Source organism: Palaemon carinicauda, chromosome 35, assembly GCF_036898095.1.
Source record: "Palaemon carinicauda isolate YSFRI2023 chromosome 35, ASM3689809v2, whole genome shotgun sequence".
NCBI lineage: Eukaryota > Metazoa > Arthropoda > Malacostraca > Decapoda > Palaemonidae > Palaemon > Palaemon carinicauda.
Genome location: NC_090759.1, coordinates 8,345,638 through 8,362,683, shown reverse-complemented (window position 1 = coordinate 8,362,683; position 17,046 = coordinate 8,345,638). Strand labels below are relative to the sequence as shown.

Below are 17,046 nucleotides of genomic sequence, written 5' to 3'. Positions count from 1 at the left end.
GGTATTTATCGAGCTGATTCTTAAACACATCTACGCTCACTCCTGATATGTTTCTTAGATGAGCTGGCAGCACATTAAATAGTCGCTGCATTATCGATGCTGGTGCGTAGTGGATTAATGTCCTGTGCGCCTTTCTCAGTTTACCTGGAATGCTTTTTGGCACTATTAATCTACCTCGGCTTGCTCTTTCTGATATTTTAAGCTCCATGATGTTTTCAGCAATTCCTTCTATTTGCTTCCATGCTTGTATTATCATGTAGCGTTCTCTTCTCCTTTCTAGACTGTATAGTTTTAAAAATTGCAGTCTTTCCCAGTAGTCAAGGTCCTTAACTTCTTCTATTCTAGCAGTATAGGACCTTTGTACACTCTCTATTTGCGCAATATCCTTTTGGTAGTGTGGGTACCATATCACATTGCAGTACTGTACTCGAGTGTACTACGCGCATAAGTTTTGTAAAGCATAATCATGTGTTCAGCTTTTCTTGTTTTAAAGTGTCCTGAATAACATTCCCATTTTTGCTTTACATTTAGCCAACAGTGTTGCTATTTGGTCGTTGCATAACATATTCCTATTTAAAATTACACCAAGGTCTTTAATTGCTTCCTTTTTTGTGATTGTCTCATTATTAGGTCCCTTGTATGCATACACCATTCCTTCTCTGTTTCCACAATTTATTGATTCGAATTTATCGGAGTTAAATACCATCCTATTTATCTCCGCCCATTCATATATTTTGTTTAGATCTCTTGTAGTGAGTTCCTATCTTCATCACAAGTAATTTCTCTACTTATTCTTGTGTCATCGGCGAAACTTCTCACTACGGAGTTTTCAACATCACAGTCTATGTCTGAGATCATAATAACAAATAGCAGTGCAGCTAATACCGTACCTTGGGGCACACCAGATATTACCTGGGCTTCATCTGATTTCTCGTCATTTGCAACCACTATCTGTTTCTGTTTTGCAGGAATTCTTTTACCCATTTTCCTATCTTTCCCACAATATTATGCTTTCTCATTTTTTTCTCCAATATGTTATGGTCTACCTTGTCAAAGGCTTTTGCAAAATCTAGATAGATCACATCTGTGTCTTTTTCATTTATCATATTATTGTATATGTTTTCATAGTGTGCTATCAGTTGGGTCTGTGTACTTTTTCCAGGTACGAAACCGTGTTGACCCATATTAAACAAATTATTTTTGACCAAATGGTTCATTATTTTCTTTTTTATTACCCTCTCATACACTTTCATAATATGTGATGTTAGACTAACAGGTCTATAATTGCTTGCCTCTAGTCTTGATCCACTTTTGAAGATAGGGGTTATATAAGCTAATTTATGTTTAACATATATCTCGCTCATATCTACACTCTGTCTTAGCAGTATTGCAAGCGGCTTCGCGATAGTGTTTGCAGTTTTTTTTAACAAAATCGCTGGAACTCCATCTGGTCCGGCTGCCGATCCATTTTTAATTTCGTTTATAGCCATGACAATATCTGCTTCAAGCCGTGACAATATCTGAGAGAGAGAGAGAGAGAGAGAGAGAGAGAGAGAGAGAGAGAGAGAGAGAGAGAGAGAGAGAGAGAGAGAGAGAGAGGAGAGAGAGAGAGAAATTGTTTTACGTACGTACTGTAAATGTAAATTTTAAACAAAAAAAATCAATTTACGAGAGAGAGAGAGAGAGAGAGAGAGAGAGAGAGAGAGAGGAGAATTGTTTTACGTACGTACTGTAAATGTAAATTTTAAACAAAAAAAAATCAATTTACGAGAGAGAGAGAGAGAGAGAGAGAGAGAGAGAGAGAGAGAGAGAGAGAGAGAGAGAGAGAGAGAGAGAGAGAGAGATTGTTTTACGTACGTAAATGTAAATTTTAAACAAAAAAAATATGATAGGTTACAACATGTAGACTTTTAAAACCTTCCCTTTAACTTAATGCATACAGTACAGTACTAAACAATAAAACAGGCACAAATACAGTTTTAGAATGTGAGAATATTAAAGTAAAAAATAAAGATTGTTACTGTACTCACCACGAAAGAAGTTCAAGAAAAACTTGAATGATGATGGCGATGAATTTGCTGCACAGTAGAAATGATGATGATGAAGCTGATGATGTGTTCTACTGTGCAGCCAGGTAGTATTTTACGTCTCTTCAGACGGAGGTGTCTTTTCCTGGGACACCTCTTCAACTTCTTCCTGGGAAACTTCTTCAATTTCTTCCGAAGGCGTACTAGCAGGAGGAACTGGCTCTTTTTTACGAGGCTGGAAGAACATTGTGATCGGAAGTTGTTGCCGCTGCTTCTTTTTTCGATCTAAGAGCATCTTGTAGGGAGTCATTATGTCATCAACCTTGTTGCAGAATTGCATCGACCGAATCATATCCTCGTCCCACTCTTGCAACATTTCTTTCAACTCCTTCGCATGGTTGCAGGCCTTGACAAGCCGTTCTAATGTTAAAACCGTTTCTTCAACATTTTCTTGGGTCTCTTCCTGGGTTTCACTCTCTTCTTCGCTTGCCGATTTCGTCAGGTCTTCGAGGTCTGCGTCAGTTAGGGGCTGGGAATGGCAGTCCAACAACTCGTCGACGTCTTCAGTCGTCATGTCGCCAAACCCGTCACCTCCAATTATGGCAGCCAACTGCACAGATTTGCGTATTGCAGAGTGTTGGATTTCAGCAGGTGTAAATCCCTCGTCGTCGTAAACAATCTGGGGCCACAACTTCTTCCAGCTCGCATTCACAGTTGCAGGTTTCATCTCTTGAAGTGCCTTCTGAATATTCTGCAGGCACGTGGCTATGGTGTACTGCCGCCAGTACGCCTTCAAGTTAAAATCTTCATCCTCATTATCTTGGGCAGCATCCACACACGCAACGAGGTCCGCCAAGGTGTTCTTCGTGTAGAGGGCCTTGAACGCCCTGATAACCCCCTGGTCCATCGGTTGAATTAATGACGTGGTGTTGGGTGGCAGGAACTCAACCTGAATGCCCTCATGCGACAGGTCAGTTGCGTGTCCACCAGCGTTATCCATAAGGAGAAGGATCTTGAATGGCAAGCCCTTCTCTAAGAGATATTTGCTGACTTGCGGGATAAAACACTGATGGAACCAGTTGGAGGTCAGCATCTTCGTAATCCATGCTTTTTGATTATGCATCCAGTACACGGGAAGGAGATTCTTATTTTTATTTTTCAAAGAGCGAGGATTTTTCGACTTATAAATAAGCCCCGGCTTTAGCAAAAATCCAGCAGCATTGCCACACATCACGAGGGTAACGCGATCCTTGAATGCTTTAAAGCCAGAGGCTTTGGCTTCCTCTTTGAACAGGAAAGTTCGCGACAGCATTCTCTTCCAAAACAAGCCGGTCTCATCCATATTAAAGACTTGTTCCGGCTTGTATCCACCTTCGGCAATAATATTCTTGAATGTCTGGTTCGCGTAAGTTTCAGCAGCGGCAGTGTCAGCCGAAGCAGCCTCGCCATGCAGGGAAACGATTTTCAGAGCGAAGCGTTTCTGAAACTTCGCGAACCATCCTTTGCTGGCGGAAAAACGTTGTTTCTGAGGCTGGGAATCAGTGGATGTCCCTGGTTGAGGATCATCTGCATCATCATCTTCTTCAGCATGGTTGCCGTCGTCGTCTTGAGGTTCCTTTGCAGCAAAATTCTCATACAAGCTCAAAGCCTTTGTTCGGATGGTGTTCGTATCCAAGGCTATGTTCTTCTTCCGGCAGTCGGCAATCCACACAGCTAAAGCACCTTCCATGCGTACGATCGTTTTATTACGCGTTGTAACGACTCGCTTCGCTGATCTGCTAAAGGTGATTGCAGCCGTCTTTCTAATGTTCGCCTCGTCCTTCTTGATATAGCGAACAGTAGATTCGTTGATCCCAAAATGGCGCGCAGCGGACGCGTAACTTCTACCATCTATTAACATATCGAGAAGCGTAACCTTCTCAGCAATCGTCATCATCCTTCGGTGGCGTTTAGGCTCACTACCAGCCTTAGTAGAAGCAGAACGCTTGGGAGCCATTGTACAGTAGGATTTGACAAAAAGTTCAACTTAAAAAGGTCGCACACAGCACAGATTAAACTTCACAAACTTAAGAACGTCTACTCAGCGATACGCGGGAACAGAGAGTGGACGACCCGGGCCCGCGAGAACCTAGATGCTGGAAGCTGGAGATGATGGCAAAACACCAATCACAGGCTAGATAACAAAACTTGAGTTCTGATTCGTCATCTATCAGCGCTTGAACCAATCACAACCCGTCTTACAGTATATGATGCGTAGGTTACCAACTCATACAAGATACCCCGCGCATACCGTACGTACGTATTAATAATAATAATAATAAATAATGATAATAATACAGTACAGTACTGTAATAATAATAATGATAATAATAACAATCATAATTTTATTAACAACAACAACAATAATAATAATAATAACAATAATAATAATAGCTTTACGTATGCTACAGTATTTTATTCTTTTGTAGGATGTGTGTCTCTCTCTCTCTCTCTCTCTCTCTCTCTCTCTCTCTCTCTCTCTCTCTCTCTCTCTCTCTCTCTCTCGTACGCTTATTCGAAATGTGATTTTTGCAACAAAGAATATTATTGGATGCAGTACTACGTACGTATACATACAAAAGATTCATGGAAAAGAAGCACATCCATTACATTTGTAGTACGTACAGTAGTAGCCATTAGCAGCCTTACACCATTCTAATATTGTATGACTGCATCTGATTTGCGTTTCATGTTCGATTTAATTTTACTACGTACTGTATACAGTACTGAATTATCGTATGATAATAATACAGTAATAATAATAATAATAATGATAATAATAATAATAATGATAATAATAATAACAATAACAATTTTATTAACAACAACAACAATAATAATAATAACAACAATAATAATACACGTAATAGCTTTACGTATGCTATTTTATTCTTTTGTAGGATGTCTCTCTCTCTCTCTCTCTCTCTCTTTCTCTCTCTCTCTCTCTCTCGTACACTTATTCGAAATGTGATTTTTGCAACAAAGAATATTATTGGATGCAGTACTACGTACGTATACATACAAAAGAATCATGGAAAAGATCCACATCCATTACATTTGTAGTATAGTAGCCATCAGCAGCCTTACACCATTCTAATATGGTATGACTGCATCTGATTTGCATTTCATGTTCGATTTAATTTTACTACGTACTGTATACAGTACTGTATTATCGTATGATCACATTCTCTTTTCGTGTTTTATTTCTTTCTGTGCTGAATTATATATCATATATAATGCAATGAACAATCAGTAAGAGCAGATATTACTAATTACAGTATTAATGGAATTACAGGTAACAAAATATCGTATTTGGGGGTCTTCAGATTTCGCGGTATTTTCGAATTTTCCGGAAAATCCGCGATATGTATATATATATATGGGTTATGGAAAAAACCCGCGAAGTGGTGAATCCGCGATGGTCGAACCGCGAAGTAGCGAGGGTTCACTGTATGTCCTTCAGGAGGAAGACTTGGGATGGACATGCCCACTTCGTCCCTGAGATAGACCAGGGAGTCTGCTATCTCGTGAATGGAGGCCCCTAACGGCCTGATGTTCTTCGAGGAGCACCCCTTAGAAAAGGTAGCCCACTACGCCTGGTACACCTCGACTGACGAACGCCTCAGGTACCCTGTCATCCTTGATGCTGTCCTCGACGGAAATCCTTCCTTTTTCAGCAGACGCTCGATAACCTCCACGCGTGAAGGAGGGACCAAGGGTTTTCGTGGAGCCTCTGGAAGTGAGGCTGCCAGAGAAGGTCTGGTCTGTCTGGAAGTGTCCCAGGAGTAAGGCATGCCAGTTCCTTTAGATCCACGAACCACTCCCTCTCTGGCCACCAGGGCGCTACCAAAGTCACCCACAGGTTGGCCGTCCGTCTCATTGGAAGGCGCCCTTGAACGTTGCTGCTGGATCTGGCACAGGAAAACAAAACACGGGGAGCTGTGCATTTAGTCTCGTGGCGAAGAGGTCGAACACCGGGGAGCTCCACTTCAGGGAGAGGGTTTTGACCACTTCTGGGTGTAGGGACCACTCGGGACCTACCACTCGACCCTTCCAGTTGAGGCCGTCGGCCAGGACGTTCCTCTTCCCCGAAGAGAACCTGGCTGAAAAATGAATTTGTTCCACTTCAGCCCATTCTAGGAACTCCATCGTGAGATTGCACCGTTCCTTCGACTTCAGTCCTCCTTGCTCTTTCACGTAGGCCACCACCGTGGCGTTGTCGCACCCCGGATCCACGGAGCTTCCCCGGGGTGGATGGACGATCTCTAGGCCCGCTCTTTGTACGATCCTCATGTCCAGCACGTATATGTGCAGGTTCGTCCCCTCGACTTCCCATTTACCATTTGCCATTTTGTCGAGATGAGCACCCCAGCTCTCCTTGGATACGTCAGTGAACAGGAGCATCTCCGGAGGGTAGGCAGAAAAGGGCATTCCCTTGAGGGTGTACGTTAGGATTGCTACCACCCCAGGACTTCCTTTGTCTCTGGGGACACCAGGACTATCTAGTGCGGGGGAGTCCTATCAGTCTTCGCCAGACCTTGGCTCTCCTGGGTTGGCCCGACAGGAAGGGCCAGAGTATCTGTTTCAGGGTGTCCAGTTTCTCCGCGGAGGGGAAGGACCTCGCCATCCGGGAGTCTAGAACCAACCCTAGGTAGGTCATCCTGGTGGAGGAAATCAGCCGGGACTTCTCCAGGTTGATGATGATACTCAAGACGTTGTAGAACTGCAGGAGCTTCTCGTCTTGCTCCCTCAGTACTTCCTCTGGGACTGAAAGCAACAACCAGTCACCCAAGTACCGAATCTGGCGGACGTCCTGTTCGTATGCCCAGCCTGAAACTGTTGAGAAGACCTTCGTGAAGCCCTGAGGACTGCCGACAGTCTGAAGCATAGGGTTTTGAACTGCCATGTTTTGGTACTCCAGTTTTCCCTTAAGAACCTCCTGTTGGAGGGATGGACAGGGACCTGGAAGCAGACGGCTTCGAGGCCTATGGACCTCAGCAGTCCTCCTCCTTCAAGGTCGCTAGGACCGACTTCGGAGTGTCCATCTTGAAGCCGGTGTTGTACACGAATTGTTGAGGGCTGAAAGGTCTCCAGAACCCTGTCGCCTTCTCCACCAGGAAGAGCCTGTTGTAGAACCCTGGACTCGCTTTTCGACTGGTTCTACTGCCCCTTTCGCCAGCATTGCCGAGCCTTCTTCCTGCAATATTGCTACTCTCCAGGGGTCTCTGGATGCCAACCACTCCCCCTGTTGATCTGGGATCCGAGGTGGAGGTCCGCTAGGAAGGGAAGCTTGTACCCCTCCTTTAGTACTGCTACGGTCCCCGGATCCGCTCCGTGGTCCCGCCATGCTTGCCAATATCGTTTGAGGCATCCCCCCACCTGAGGCGCCAGCAGGAGTAGGGGGGCCTCCCCTCCTAACTCCTTCGAGAGCCGCGGCCTGAACGCCCTCTCCTGGAGTCTGAGCAGGAGGGTCTGAAGGTTAACTGAGGAGTCGAAGCTCCCCCACGGGGGGCAAGGCAAGGGAAAGATTACGTGTGCCAACTTCTACATCCGAAGGGCGGACGGAGCCGAAGAGGCACTGGGAAAAGGTGAGGGGCTCCCTCTCCGTCGGCCACTGAGGCAGGCACTGGAGAGGCAATAGCCCCGTTCGACCCGCTCGGGGAAAAACCACTCTGCCTTCGTCACGGATGGGGCCGTCATGGGCCTACCCCCTCCCGGGGAAATCCGTGGGGTTTAAGTACCCGGACATGTCAGCGGCCTCTTCTGATGCTTGGATGGGGCTGGCCGGGACAATGGCACGGCTGGCCCCCTCACGGATGGAGCCGCCGGAACGGAGGTATCCGTCATGGGTGTGTCAGCGGCCACCTCCCATGCTTGGATGGGGCTGGCCGGGACGATGGAGCGGCTACAGTATCTCCATCACGGATGAAGCCACTGGGACGGAAGTACCCGTCATGGGTCTCCCCCCTCCCGGGGAGCTCCGTGGGGTTTAAGTACCCTGCCATGTCAGCGGCCGCCTCCGATGCTTGGATGGGGCTGGCCAGGACGATGGCACGGCTGGCTCCATCACGGATGGAGCCGCCGGGATGGAGGTAGCCGTCACGGGTGTGTCAGCGGCCACCTCCAATGCTTGGATGGGGCTGACCAGGACGATAGCATGGCTGGCTCCATCACGGATGGAGCCGCCGGGGCGGAGGGAGCCATCATGGGTGTGTCAGTGGCCACCTCCAATGCTTGGATGGGGCTGGCCAGGACGATGGAGCGGCTATCTCCATCCCGGATGAAGCCACTGGGACGGAGGTAGCCGTCATGGGTCTACCCCCTCCCGGGGAATCCGTGGGGTGTGAGTACCCTGGCATACCAGCGGTTGACCACGAAGCCAGAAGGAGCAGTCGTGGTACCGGGTATGGATGCCATGCTGTCGGGTCGATCCAGCGGCTACCTCCGCTGGAAGGATGGAGCTCCTGCGGATACCCATGGAGCCATGGGCTTCCCCGTGCTGGCTGGTTGGTTCCTCCGTTCAGGGCTGGCCATCGAAGGACCGGAGGCCGGGACAAGGCTGCCAGTCCGAAGGGGCGACTCTCTCCGCTGGGCGGGAGAAGTCGGAACCTTCGCGGGCTTATGCCTGTCGACCGAGACCTGGCTGTCGAAGTCTTGGAGGCTGGGACACGGCTGGCAAACCGAAGGGGCGACTCTCCGATGGGCGGAAGGAGTCGGAACCCTCGCGGACTTATGCCGGTCTGCCAGAGCCTGCTGTAGGGTTGCCGGGGTTCACGTCGAAGGGCGGGCATCACCGTCGGAACGGGGGCCTCCGTCCTGGGTCCACTGCGCTCGTGCCGAGCTAGGTGGCCTTTGGAGGACTTATGCCGGTCTGCCAGAGCCTGCTGTAGGGTTGCCGGGGTTCACATCGAAGGGCGGGCATCACCGTCGGAACGGGGGCCTCCGTCCTGGGTCCACTGCGCTCGTGCCGAGCTAGGTGGCCTTTGGAGGTCAGGACTCGACTGCCAGACCGAAGGGGCGACTCTCTCCGCTGTGCGGATGGAGCCGGACCCTTCGCGGACTTACGCCTGTCGACTGGAACCTGCCATGACGAGTCCCTCCGTCGGGTGCCGCTGCTGAGCTTCCCCAGCGCCCCATCTTGGGAGGCTCTTTCTCGGCGACGTCCTCAGCTGCAGAAGTGACTGAAAAACACGCCAAAGAGGCTGGAGAAGAATTAGGGACATTTTTCCCCACATGGGGTCATCAGAGGAGACGTGGCCTGCTTGCACCAAGACTCCGTCTCCCAACACACTCCCGCCCCTCCCTCAAGCCCCTCACTCGTCTGGAACGACGCCACAACCCCACTATCCTGAAGATCAGACTCTTGGGGAAGGGCCGCGGCCCTCTTCCCCACAACGGACTTACCTCGTCCCCTACTCTGGGTAGGGGAGGGTGGTAGGGAAGCTCTGTCAGACGAGACGCCCGGCGAAGCAAGGGGGGAAAGGGCGCTTGTCTTCTTAGGCGACCTCTTCGTCGCCTACTTCTTCTTGGTGCTATACCGCACCCACTCCGACTCCTGGGGAAGAGCAATGGCCACTTCCCCACAACTGACTTACCTCGTCCCCTACTCTGGGTAGGGGAAGATGGCTGTATAAAGAAGCTCCATTCAACGAGGCATCGGGAGAATTAAGAGGAGAGGCTCGTCATCCTATGAGACCTCTTGGACGCATTCTTCTTCTTGGTGCCGAAGCGCACCCACTGCCCCACGTTCCAGGACTCGCACTCCGGACACGTGGCTGTAGGAGAACATAAGCTGCCCCTACACGACGTAACACAGACGATAAGGGTAGGAAGGATGATTTATTGTTAATTTGTTCTCTTCAGCTATTTATTTCCTTATTCCATTTCCTCACTGGGCTATTTTTCCTTATTGGAGCCCCTGGGCTTAAAGCATCTAGCTTTTCCAAAAAGGGCTGTAGCTAGGATAGTAATATGTTATTTTTATTAATAAAATAAATTTTTGAATATACTTACCGGTGATTATATAAGCTGCAACTCTGTTGCTCGACAGAAAACTCTACGTTCAAAATACGCCAGCGATCGCTATGCAGGTAGGGGGTGTACATCAACAGCGCCATCTGTCGAGCAGGTACTCAGTACTCAATGTAAACACAGAACCAATTTTCTCCTCGGTCCACTGGGTCTCTATTGGGGAGGAAGGGAGGGTCCTTTAATATATAATCACCGGGTAAGTATATTCAAAAATTTATTTTATTAATAAAAATAACATTTTTCAATATTAAACTTAGCCGGTGATTATATAAGCTGATTCACACCCAGGGGGGTGGGTAGAGACCAGCATTACTTGTTTACATTATTATGAGCTAAGTATTTTGCATTTCATTTTAGCAGTTATTCAAAATAACAAACATAAAATAAATAAGTACCTGGTAAGGAAGTCGACTTGAACAATTACTCTGCCTTTTTAAGTACGTCTTCCTTACGGAGCCTCGCGATCCTCTTAGGATGCTGAGCGACCCCTAGGATCTGAAGTATCAAGGGTTGCAACCCATACAACAGGACCTCATCAAAACCTCTAATCTAGGCGCTTCTCAAGAAATGACTTTGACCACCCGCCAAATCAAGTAGGATGCGAAAGGCTTCTTAGCCTTCCGGACAACCCAAAAAACAATAATAAAACATTTCAAGAGAAAGATTAAAAAGGTTATGGAATTAGGGAATTGTAGTGGTTGAGCCCTCACCCACTACTGCACTCGTTGCTACGAATGGTCCCAGAGTGTAGCAGTTCTCGTAAAGAGACTGGACATTCTTAAGATAAAAAGACGCGAACACTGACTTGCTTTTCCAATAGGTTGCGTCGATTATACTTTGCAGAGATCTATTTTGTTTAAAGGCCACGGAAGTTGCGACAGCTCTAACTTCGTGTGTCCTTACCTTCAGCAAAGCTTGGTCTTCCTCATTCAGATGGGAATGAGCTTCTCGTATAAACAGTCTGATAAAATAGGATAAAGCATTCTTTGACATAGGCAAAGATGGTTTCTTAACTGAACACCATAAAGCTTCAGACGGGCCTCGTAAAGGTTTAGTTCGTTTTAAATAGAACTTAAGAGCTCTTACAGGACATAAGACTCTTTCTAGTTCATTTCCAACCATACGATAAGTTTGGAATATCGAACGATATTGGCCAAGGCCGAGAAGGCAGCTCGTTTTTGGCTAGAAAACCAAGTTGTAGAACATGTAGCCGTTTCGGAAGAGAATCCGATGTTCTTGCTGAAGGCATGAATCTCACTGACTCTTTTAGCTGTGGCTAAGCATACCAGGAAAAGTGTCTTTAAGGTGAGATCTTTCAGGGAGGCTGATTGTAGCGGTTCGAACCTGTCTGACATAAGGAATCTTAGTACCACGTCTAAATTCCAACCAGGTGTAACCAAACGACGCTCCTTCGTGGTCTCAAAAGACTTAAGGAGGTCCTGTAGATCTTTATTGTTGGAAAGATCTAAGCCTCTGTGACGGAAGACTGAAGCCAACATGCTTCTGTAACCCTTGATAGTGGGAGCTGAAAGAGATCGTTCTTTCCTCAGATATAAGAGGAAGTCAGCTATTTGAGTTACAGAGGTACTGGTTGAGGATACGGATACTGACTTGCACCAGTTTCGGAAGATTTCCCACTTCGATTGGTAGACTCTAAGGGTGGATGTTCTCCTTGCTCTAGCAATCGCTCTGGCTGCCTCCTTCGAAAAGCCTCTAGCTCTCGAGAGTCTTTCGATAGTCTGAAGGCAGTCAGACGAAGAGTGTGGAGGCCTTGGTGTACCTTCTTTACGCGTGGCTGACGTAGAAGGTCCACCCTTAGGGGAAGTGTTCTGGGAACGTCTACTAGCCATCGAAGTACCTCGGTGAACCATTCTCTCGCGGGCCAGAGGGAAGCAACTAGCGTCAACCTTGTCCCTTCGTGAGAGGCGAACTTCTGCAGTACCTTGTTGACAATCTTGAACGGAGGGAATGCATATAGATCTAGATGTGACCAATCTAGTAGAAAGGCATCTATATGAACTGCTGCTGGGTCCGGGATTGGTGAGCAAAATATTGGGAGCCTCTTGGTCATCGAGGTTGCGAAGAGATCTATGGTTGGCTGGCCCCAGGTGGCCCAAAGTCTCTTGCATACATCCTTGTGGAGGGTCCATTCTGTTGGAATTATTTGTCCCTTCCGACTGAGACAATCTGCCATGACATTCAAGTTGCCTTGGATGAACCTCGTTACTAGTGATATGTCTAGACCTATTGACCAGGTGAGGAGGTCCCTTGCGATCTCGTACAATGTCAGAGAGTAGGTCCCTCCTTGCTTGGAGATGTACGCCAAAGCCGTGGTGTTGTCCGAGTTCACCTCCACCACTTTGCCTTGAAGGAGAGACCTGAAGCTTTTCCAGGTCAGACGTACTGCCAGTAGCTCCTTGCAGTTGAAATGCATTGTCCTTTGACACGAGTTCCATAATCCCGAGCATTCCCGACCGTCTAATGTCGCACCCCAGCCTACGTCCGATGCTTCCGAGAAGAGAACGTGGTTGGGAGTCTGAACAGTCAGGGGAAGACCCTCTCTAAGGTTGATATAGTCCTTTCACCAAGTCAGACAAGACTTTATCTTTCCGGAAACCGGGATCGAGACCGCTTCTAGCGTCTTGTCCTTTTTCCAGTGAAAAGCTAGATGGTATAGAAGAGGACGGAGGTGTAGTCTTCCTAGTGACACAAATTGATCCACGGATGACAGTGTCCCTACCAGACTCATCCACAGCCTGACTGGGCAGCGTTCCTTCTTCAGCATCTTCTGGATGGATAGCAGGGCTGGGGGCTGATCGTCTTGTTCAGCAACGTCCTCATCAGAGGGTTCCTCATCCGAAACTGATGAGGAAACGGCAACGGAGTGGGCAACGTCTGACTCGCTGAATCCGGTCGCACTGGTGGATGCGTGACGGAGCCGGACGCAATATCATGGAACTGCTGCACAGTCTGTGAACTGTCAACAACCATGGGTGCGCGAAGAAGTACAGCGTCAACCCGAAACTGTCTAGACTGTCTGGGTTGTGCAGTCAACACCCTACCGGGTTGCTGAGGTTGACGCACTGCGTCACAACAAGTCACCTCTGCTGGTTGTTGAACGTCCTGAACGTCAACAACCACCTCCGAGCGTCGCTTAACGTCAACGTGCGACTGGCAACCCACACTGGGTCGCATCGGTGGAGGAACCACCTCAACTGGCAGACGCGAGTAGGTTACCTCAGCGTCAACAGGGCGCACAACCGACCGGTTGGAAGGTTGTTGGCCAGAAGGAGGAACCACCTCAACTGGCAGACGCGAGTAGGTTACCTCAGCGTCAACAGGGCGCACAACCAACCGGTTGGAAGGTTGTTGGCCAGAAGGAGGAACCACCTCAACTGGCAGACGCGAGTAGGTTACCTCAGCGTCAACAGGGCGCACAACCGACCGGTTGGAAGGTTGTTGGCCAGAAGGTTCTTCTCCGCATTTAAGTCCTCTATCAAGGACGCAAGCTTGGACTGCATGTCTTGCAGCAAAGCCCATTTAGGGTCTACGGGAGCAGGTGTGGCAACAGACGGGGTTAGCGACTGAGGCGGAACCATTTACCATCCCTGAAAGCCTTGTTATGTGTGACATAATAGTACAGCAAAACTTCAAAGGCTCGACAAAAGTTGAGAAGTTGACCTGTAAACAACTTGGAGCGTCTCCTGGCTAGGCGCCAGGGCGAGTCTACCAGAATTGAGAAGTCTATCTGGGCAGAGGCATGAACTCCCAAGCCGAGAACTTCTCTCGTGTCCTATCAGACTCTCGCTCTATAAGCCAGTTTAAAAGAAGGGAAATCGAAGGCTGTATCCCTAAAACTCCTCCTGGTGCAAAAACCAGTCGCCTAGCCAACGTAACGCTCTCTAGGAGAGCGAGAGAGCACTAGCTTAAAAACAACGGCTTCGAAGTAGCTAGGCCTAGTGTAAGTTCTGACGTTTAGGCGAACGAGGAGCAGCAGTTACAAGATCCGGACGAAGATCCTTAAAAAATCATCATGATTTAATTAAAGTCCATAGGAGGCTAAGCAGCTTAAGGCTCCTCTCCAAATGACAGAGTCCTCAAGGGAATATCAGTAGGAGGGAGAACAGCAACTTCCTCATCTACAGGAACCTTGTCCGATAAAAGCTAGGTTACCTCAGTGAGTCTCTCACTGGTGCATTAGTAGCAGACCAGAAGGCAACGTCATGTAACTGCTTGACAGTCTGTGAACTGTCAACAACTGAACTGTCAACCACAACAGGTGCGTGAGGACATACAGTGTCCACTCGAGACTGCTTTGACTGTCTAGACTGAGCAGTCAAAACAACTCTAGAATGCGGAGGTTGACGCACCGCGTCAAAACAAAACAACTTAGACTGTTGTTGTACCTCGCGAACGTCAACGGAAGGTTCCGTGCGTTACTGAACGTCAACATGCGGCTGGCAGGGTACACTGGAACGCATGGGTGGCGGGACTCTCTCAGCTGGAGTGCGGCAAAAGGTCGCCTCAGCGTCCACAGGACGCACAACCGTGGTTGGTTGTAGGCTAGAGGTTGGTGCAGTGTCAACCTTCTCCGCACGAAAGTCCCGCATCAATGACGTTAACTGAGACTGCATGGTCTGCAGCAAAGACCACTTAGGGTCTACAGGAGCAGGTGCGGCAACAGACGGTGTGACTGCCTGATGCGGTACCACTTTGCCTCTCTTAGGAGGTGAGCAGTCGTCGGAAGACTGCAGCGAGTCCGAACTGACCCAGTGGCTACAACTGGGCCGTTGGACTTGCGCGGAAGGGACCGACTTGCGCTTAATAAGCCGCGAGACCTTGGTCCATGGTTTCTTACGAGAAACCTCTTCCGCAGACGAGAAATAAATGGGCTCTCTCGTCTTTGTGTGGGTGGGGCGATCTTGGGTAGATACGCCCGAAACCACGGAGGGAAAAACGTCTGTTCGATGATCAAGGCCTCTCGAACCCATAAGTCGTTCGACATTACTTCTCCCCTGGGCTTGGGAGCTTGCAAGAGGTCCCGGACTAGGTGAACGACAGGCACGAACAGACGAACCCTCGGACGCAACACTGTAACACTTTGCGCATATCACTTTATCGATTTTCTGTTTTGCACTTATTTCACTGAAATCGAAACTTTTACTGATTTCTACCTGAAACACGCAATTCTACCCTTCATTAAAAGGTAGTAATTGCGAAATCAGTCGTATAATGCAGCTCATTAATACTAGCAAAAAACAGAAAACATATATAAAGATAAAAAATTTAGTGGCTGGGAAAGAGACTAAACACTAGTTCAAATAAACTACGTTTACAATCTCTCACCGCACATAGCCTGGGGACAAGAATAAAACCCTAGAAACGTTTTACCTTCCTCCCCGTACAGAGACTAGGGACGAGAGTAACACGAGAACAACGTTACCCGCTTGAACGGAACGTTTTCTCTCCTCTCTCTATCTCCGTCTCTATCTCTCTCTTGATTTCGCACCTAAGAGAAGAGCCCAATTATATATCGTCAAAAAAAACATGTTATTTGACTAAAGGAAAAAACTGAAAGGTTTTCCAAATAAAAAGTTCCTTTAATTTAGAATTTAAAACATTTAAGCTAAGAAAGAATGAACAAAACGTCAGAATCGATTTACTCTTACTGCAAAGTGAAACCGTGATACACTCTCTCTCTATCGTAACGATAGAGCGCATGTTGAACGTCCTGAACGTCAACAACTGCGTAGTCTAAAAAACTAAACGTTAGTTCATCTTTGAAAACAGTACGAAGACTATCAAAGAAAATCTTTCATAAAACATTAAATTTAAAAAGTTTTAAATTCTTTAAAGGCTAAATACGATATAACAGGCTCAACGTTGATTAACTTCGGTTCCAAGTTAGGACCGCCTACTATCAGGAAAGGTCGCATATAAACAAAGCATAAAAATTTATTTTTATATGTTTATAATAAATGGAAAGTTAATCGAAGAGGCCTAATAAAGGCGGAGAGATATAAAATATATAGATCTATAACGTGTTAAGCAAAATTACTAAAAACCTAAACACACTTCCGTCTAAGGGAAGGGTCGGCCATTTAAAAGTGAAAGAGAGTCCATACTCTCCTTGTCACCATAATTAAATCTATCCAAAACGAGTTAAAGTTTTGAGATGAAGATAAAACACCTGCATAGCGAAAGCTCAAAACTAGAAATGTGTACTTCACCAAAATATGTGAAAACCAATCCAGTAAGCAATAGCGAATTTAGTAGGTCTTGCCGGTGGCACGACAGAGAGAAAATTGGTTCTGTGTTTACATTGAGTACTGAGTACCTGCTCGACAGATGGCGCTGTTGATGTACACCCCCTACCTGCATAGCGATCGCTGGCGTATTTTGAACGTAGAGTTTTCTGTCGAGCAACAGAGTTGCAGCTTATATAATCACCGGCTAAGTTTAATATTGAAAAAATAATAATAATAACAATGGGTCCACGTGGGGACCGTGAAAGACACAAAAGGGGGGTCGGGGACACAGGGTCGCACTGGGTAAGGAGAGAGCGTCGAGATGTTATCATGACGCGACCAGAGAACTTACTGGAGATCAAGACCTGAGCAAGCATGCTCTCTGACCTGGGGGATAGCCTCAGGGCATGTTCCACTCCACCTGAGGTTACCCCTCATAGAAAACGGGACTAGGGTAAACTACACAAAACTCTGGTCGGTTGGGAGGAGATCCCAGATACTCCTAAGAAAGTAGTTCGAGGTAAGTATTCTGTGTTGGAACAAACCCCCAATTTAACTAGTTTTAGGCTACATATATCTTCCTTGACAAAGTATTGCAAATAAACTCAAATGTATAACAGGGAAAATTTTAAATTTCAGTGTGTCAAAGGAATCCTCTTTTTAAGAGTTAACAAATAATCGGAGTAGCTTCTCTTCCCAAA

The 17,046-nt window shown here is 47.3% G+C and overlaps 1 protein-coding gene across 1 annotated transcript in view; it reads right to left on the bottom strand.

Annotated features, from left to right (window-relative positions):
• Hira (histone cell cycle regulator-like protein) overlaps positions 1-17,046 on the bottom strand; it is a 257,277-nt gene that overhangs the window by 227,141 nt on the left and 13,090 nt on the right. The gene's annotated exons all lie outside the window — the stretch shown is intronic.